General features: G+C 36.3%; 1 protein-coding gene across 1 annotated transcript in view; it reads right to left on the reverse strand.

The window, feature by feature from the left end:
• LOC124113697 overlaps positions 1-2,195 on the reverse strand; it is a 30,423-nt gene extending 28,228 nt beyond the window's left edge. Inside the window, exon 1 of the mRNA XM_048386212.1 lies at positions 2,141-2,195. The gene's annotated coding sequence lies outside the window, so the exon portion shown is untranslated. The remainder of the gene's footprint in view (positions 1-2,140) is intronic.
• Between the last annotated feature and the right edge of the window lie 5,328 nt (positions 2,196-7,523).

A 7,523-nucleotide genomic window follows, 5' to 3' on the forward strand; every position in this document is an offset into this window, starting at 1 on the left:
ACGATGCGCGTTATACGTTATAACCACCCTATCGACCTTTCATGCGGCTCTTAAATATCCAAATAATGTGTACACGTATTCAGAAATAATTGCTTTGTGTTTGTATTGATCTATGTGAAGTGAGGGGTTTCGTTTTACACCGCTGGCTCAATTGCGCAGCTCGTTGCTCATGATGTCAGTCACTGGATTGTCAGATCAAGACTCGATTATTTACAGACCGTCGTCATATAGCTGGAATATTGCTGAGCGCGGCGTTAAAAAACAAAATAAACAAACAAAACAAAAACAAACCGCGTCGTAATTGATTGTCAACTGAGTGTGGCGTTAATCAACAACAAACAAGCAAAGAAACCCAGTTGTGTAGATCGATGCTCATGATGTCAATCACTAGATTGTCTGTTCCAGACTCAATTATTTACAGACCGCCGTCACATAGCTGGATATTGATATAAAACAACTAACATACAAACAAACAAACAAACAAACAGAGAAAACATGTTAGGAAATTTGTTTCGATGTAATTGATAATGAACGGTCATTTATACTTCCACTCATATAATTTTAACCACTATCTATTTTGCCTTTTACGCCAAAAGGAATCTCTTGGTAGATACTCGAGGCAAATTATTCTCAGCGTTGACGTTTTATATCTCTATAGAAGATCGATACACAATCATTATTTAAATCGATCAATACATGTATATGTACGGGGAATATTTTTAATGTAAACTGCCGGGCAAAAGAAAGTGTACACTTGAAAATTGGATTTGACATTAGCAAAACGTTGCCAGGTTGAAATCAGTCGTCGATACACAACAAACGTAATGTTAAAAACACAACAATGAACCAGTATCAAATACATCACCATCGTATACACAATTCTTGTTTGTTTCATTTTATTTGTTTGTTTGTTGTTTAACGCCGCACTCAGCAATATTCCAGCTATATGGCAGCGGTCGGTAAAATAATCGAGTCTGGACCAGACAATCCAGTGATTAATATCATGAGCATCGATCCACGCAATTGGGATCGATGACATGTATCAACCAAGTCAGCGAGCCTGACCACCCGATCCCGTTAGTCGCCTTTTACGACAAGCATAGTCGTCTTTTACGGTAGGTATGGGTTGCTGAAGACCTATTCTACCCCGGAATCTTCACGGGTCTTTGTTTCATTTCAAGCTACCGTCTAACATAAGTGTATGCTTTCCTTTGTCCGGCAGTATATATCACGGCATTCAGTTATATGTAGGGGGAAAGCCGAACAGGACGCGTGTCGTCAACATTAACACGCTGATGAAACTTGCAGGGTTATGATGCTAATGTGAATTATCATAATAATTATAAAGTTATAGTAAACCTCATATAACCCGCAGTCAGGTTCGATCCACTTTCTCAAGTTGATTTGATTTTTATTTCGTTGAAAAGAAAATATGTTTACGTACGTGAAGCAACAATCACAATAATAACCTATATATATATTTACTGTACATCAAGATGTGTCGTAAATGTTTGAAGGTATTTTTTTTTGGTTAAATAATATTCCATTTTCGACGACTACTGCAACAATCGTTAAATTACATATTTTACTAGCGCTTTGTTTACTTTCGTTTTGAAAACTTCGTATTACTGGTTTCGGGACGATCTTGGGCCACAAATAGGCCTCTTCGCGCCATCCTATCATGCTTCGAGTGCAAGAATGGTAGTAGGTTTAAGGGACGACGTGGGCAAGGAAGGCCCATTTACGCAAACATAATACCATTAATCATATGAACGAAACCTGAATACAATATTGGTGAAAAAAAGACAAAAAGAGACTTTATTTTGTTTACATATAAAACGATGTTGATACTTCACTCCAGCAAACGTAAACTGGAGTTACCTCCCTTAGGTAACATCAAAAGGCGAGCGGAAAATGAATGTTTAAATAAAGAGCGCATAAATGACTTTAACGTGATAAGGAATACCTAAACAGTATCATTAAAATAACAACAGTTGATAACTATTAAACGTTGTGTTTATCATTTAGGTATATACCAATACCTGCATATTGTATTTAATTATAGATAGTTTTGCTGTAACAGTATAATTATGTTACAACTATCAGTTAGACTGATTAAGAAGACGTAAGTTTTACTTACCACTTAAGGATCCAAATAACATCAAATCCGCAGTTATTAGTATCCAAATGCAATATGATGTTCACAGTTCACAGTCATCACGCCAAATACATTGCACTGAGCATAGCATCAGAAAGAAAATCGATCTCACCTCGGTTAAACTCGGGTATATCTTTCCATTCAAGGCCAACAAACACCGTTTGTAATGGGACCGACGCCTCGATAAAATCATTCATGCTCTCAATCGTTTATAGAAAGGAAGTCGTTAGTTGTTCATTTTATTTCCCGTTAAGAAATACAACAAAAAGAAGAAACGCTCAATACATCTGTGTAGATATAGAAACATATCTAGCCTGCATATAATATAAACATATTTAACCCACGGCGAATGAGCTATCACAATAATTGCACGCTTAACGACGTCGTCCATTTCGTAGGTTGGGTGTTAACCGTTCAGGAACAAACGATGTTACTATGTGACTTGGCATGCCCCAGAACTATTTTCTAGTATTGTTTGGTGGCAAAGGAGAAAATATCCCACCTCGGGGTTAAATCAGATAAGTATTAAACACATTCGTTTCTCTTCAGTGAGCAGCCCGATATGTTAAGTGTAGCTTTGTGTTAACGGTGTGCCGTCGACGGCTGTGTCGATAGTGTGTGATGTATGATAGGTATTCCTATGCAGGTCTGCAAGGTGAAATTATATTATAAAGTAGGGTTGAATTGATGACAAATCAAGCGTTACAAGGAACACGTTGATGCCCATGTTGTCTAGACTGATATACTTACGACAATGTTCTCATACTCGACTGATAAACGTATGTGACATGTCGCTTCTGTTACAAACAACTATTTCGCTAACTTTTTTTGCAAAAAGTGTACCTTGAGTCACCTTTCCTGCCTTGTCATGTTATATGTTAAACAATTTATAATGATTGGTTGGTTGGTTGGTTTGTTGTTTAACGCCGCACTCAGCAATGTTCCAGCTATATGACGGCGGTCTGTAAATAATCGAGTCTGGACCAGACAATCCAGTGATTAATATCATTAGCATCGATCCACGCAATTGGGATCGATGACATGCATCAACCAAGTCAGCGAGCCTGACCACCCGATCCCGTTAGTCGCCTTTTACGACAAGCATAGTCACCTTTTACGGCAAGCATGGGTTGCTGAAGACCTATTCTACCCCGGAATCTTCACGGGTCCAACTTATAATGAAATAAGTTTTATGTTTTATCATGTAAATATTTATGACACCTACTATCATTACTACATGAAAGTGATTCACAAACACATGATCATGATATAGTCGGAATCGTATTTTCGACTATGCTTTTAGTGGATTATTCTTATGATTATGGAACTGTTTTTTTTGTAATTATTATTCATAATTTCCACCTTTTTCATGCTTCATACCTTTTGGGAGACACAAGTATAAACTGTTCGAAATGGATAGGTGTTCATATATGAATAGTTCCGATGAAATTAATCACAAATTATCTTGTCTTTACTATTTTACTAGGCCTAAAGAACCCAATTGTGTTTCGCTCGTTTTCAAAGTGAACCAGTTTCTGGTTAAATGAAATACTGGTTATCCTAGAATTATTGTTGATCAAAATAAAATAAACGCTCAGACATAAGCTTCTTGTCAATCTTGCGTGGGTAGCCTTATTGCATTGGAGGTAAGTTTGCAATTGAAATCTGTTATAATTTATACATACCTTAACATTAAACAATGGACGAACATCTGTTTGATAGAAAAAGTTGATATCGATGAACAATTCTTGGCCTTATCATTGAGTTACCTCGGTTTCGTTCTGCCTCGAGGTAACAGCTACTCCCTGTGTCGCAGATCGAGGCTCAGTTTAGTGTGTTTTTGCAATACCCATGCGCAATAAAATGCAACCAGTCAATTACTGACATGTATTCTCAGGTGTAGTTTATAAACTATGGGTAGGATTCCTTACTGGAAGCAAAAATAATATATCCTCGAAAAAGCATGTTATGTTAACATTTACGTAACGTCTAGATCACACATACCCGTGAAGATTCCGGGGTAGAACAGGTCTTCAGCAACCCATGCTTGTCGTAAAAGGCGACTAACGGGATCGGGTGGTCAGGCTCGCTGACTTGGTTGATGTATGTCATCGATCCCATCTGCGTGGATCGATTCGCATGACGCCAATCACTGGATTGTCTGGCCCAGACTCGATTATTAAAGACCGCCGTCATATAGCTGATATATTGCTGAGTGCGGCATAAAGCAACAAACCAACCAACCAATCTAGATCACACAACACACAATTGGTCATCAAATCAAACTTACAATTGGAATAGCACACGCTTCAGGTTTGGTATGTACAACGTAAGCAAATCTATAAAATAAATCATTAAAGCTAATAATAACAATTAACCAGTGGCACAAGGGCGGATCATGTTGATAAGTGGTGTTTATTTGAGAACTCAGTGCCTCAAACGCCTGGAGGTTCGTTCTATCACAGCGTAACGAAATGTTCATTGTTAGAACGTTACCACTGTCACAAAGCATGAACGACTCTTTTACACGGACATACTTCACACAATCAAAGCAAAATGTCGATCAGTGAATATCCGAAGGGAACAGTGTTTGTTTGGTGTTGTTGTTTAACGCTGCAGTCAACAATATTCCATCTACATCACGCTGCATGTTTTATAAAGATATATTTGGTCATAATGTCACATATTTTACCAATGTACATGACCTATCCCAACCCCGATCCCTGTGGGATGGAAAGCAGTGCCCCCCTCTGAACTCCTATGCCCCTTCGTAACTCGCGTCATTTGTTTACTTAAGGGATTGTACAATAATTACATACATATATGTTTGTTTAGCCTTTCATCAAACATGCTGCGTAAATATATCAGACATAATATATTCACATAGATGCGATAAAATATTCGTGTTCGAGCCGACTCATACGGAATTCCTAGAAACGATTTACCACGAGTTTAACAGTGCAAAAATACCGAATTACACAATTTGATTTTAATTAATAACTGAATAATAATAATAACAATAATGATTGATGATGATGATGATGATAAAAATAATAATGGCAATGATGATGATGATGATAATAATAATAATAATGGCTATGATGGTGATGATAATAATAATAATGGCAATGATGATGATGATAATAATAACAATGGCAATGATGATGATGATGATGATGATGATAATAATAATAATGGCAATGATGATGATGATGATAATAATAATAATGGCAATGATGATGATGATGATGATGATGATGCTGATGATGATAATAATAATAATAATTTTTAAAAAATGAATAATTTATTCAAATGTTGGAAATATATTATGATTACGTAAGTAATAAAACAACAGCTTACATGGGAGATATCACAGTTCAACATTCTTGGAGAGTTTAGTGAAATAGAGAACAATTATGCGGTCTGTGTAATGGTGTGTTTTTTGAGGCGGTTTTGGACATTAGATTCGCAAACATGTTACTTAAAACCAGCTATCCAACCCCGTCAGTGCAGGAACTCCTTATGTAGTGTGGAGTTTCTCTTTCCCAGATAGCATCCTGGAGGTGATCGGGTATTGAGTGGACGTCCACAGCAGATGTACGTTATGGTCAAAAGGACATCTGTGGTTCCGTTGTCATAGAAACCCATTTATGTGTACAACATGCCCCGAATAACGATACACTAGAAGGGCACTGTCCCTCTCTTGTTTGGTTGGCATAAAGTTCATAGGAGCTATATGTATTTCAATACACACAAAAAGGAAATCCTTGTGATGAATTGGGTCAGATTTCTTCTACCACCCACCCGCAAACAAGGATTATCCCACCCCAATAAAATTACGTCGCACGGCCTGTGAATAGAATTATGAGTGATATTCATAACAGAAACCTTTGAGTTAGGTGTTCTCATTCGTAATATATGTGTATATGACAAACCGCTCAGAGTGTCTGTCTACATTCTGCACATGATATAAGTTATTAATTTATTAAACTTATTAGCAAAAATTCGACAAAGTGATCACTTGATTCATTCTTTCGTAATGTCAAAAATAGTAATGATTACGCATTCTAAAATGAGATATCATTTCGACATGTCTGTTCATAGTTATACCAGGAAATCAGTCGAGTTAGTAATATATACTTATACAAATATACTTGTTCAAAAGCAACCAATTGCCGCCGTTTGAATATCCTGTTGAAATGTATTTGTAAATATAGTAATCCTTTGTGTTATCCACAGCAGCCCGGGACAAGGGCAAGAGAGTCATGTTGTAGCTAGACTACTGGCACCGCATATGCTTCATATAAGAAACTTGTGATGAGGGCGCTCGTGGTATTTCATTGAATGTGCTCTCGTGAAACTTGATGTTTTGGAGAAAATAAAATGACCTGACCAATAAGACATTTCTATTTTCTTCGTCATATATGTTTGCATTTAATTATAGTTTTTTTATTGTAAACTGCCAGGCAAAATATGAAAGTATACTCTTGAAAATTGGATTTGACCAAAAAACTTTATCAAACAAACGTTATCAAAACGTTGCCAGGCTGTAAACTGTCGCTGAAACACTGCAAACTTAAGGTCCAAAATACAACCATGTTATCCGTACTAAATACATCATCATCGAATACATTTAACATTCATTGTTTGTTTCTTTTTTAGTCACTTTCTTTTGACAGGCAGTTTTCGATTTTAATCTTTTTTTATGTCTAGAGCATGCTAATATTTGTCATTTATCTTTAACAAATAACGGGTACTTTTTACTATTTCTTAACAAAACTATAAAAATTTTGCGATTATGATTTTTGCTGAATCTGTAATGCTATCATTTCTTTTTTAAATCAATGACATTTTATTTTTTTCCTGAAGATTTCGTCAGCAACTTACAACCAATACCAAACTTAGGTATGTTTTTCATATTCATTTCATCATACAGATACATATTCCCAGAAATTTTCAAATCAATACAAATTTGTTTCGAGTATTTTCTAAAACTAGTTTTCAGCAGTTGGAAATGATCAAATTCTCACAACATAGAGTATGTACGTTTTGATATTTTAGATATTAGATATTATATATAGAGGATCTTTACATCAGACCCCACAAGATGTTAAGTCATGTTGAGTGCATGTATTACAAATGATTAGTATTGTAAGTAACATGTGACTGGAAGATGTATTTAACACAACTATGAATGTTCAATTTAAGTAATTCACATTTATTCCGAAAAGTAATTATTTTATATTTACAACGATGGCTTTAAGTGAATTATCCCACCCCCCCCCCCCCCCCCCCCCCCCAACCCCTCCCCGCGCCCCTAGTCAGTCATATAACGCATTATTTTCGATACGTGTCGATTCCTAAA

This window comes from Haliotis rufescens, unplaced genomic scaffold, assembly GCF_023055435.1.
Source record: "Haliotis rufescens isolate VD_foot unplaced genomic scaffold, xgHalRufe1.0.p SCAF_6, whole genome shotgun sequence".
NCBI classification, from domain to species: Eukaryota; Metazoa; Mollusca; class Gastropoda; order Lepetellida; family Haliotidae; genus Haliotis; species Haliotis rufescens.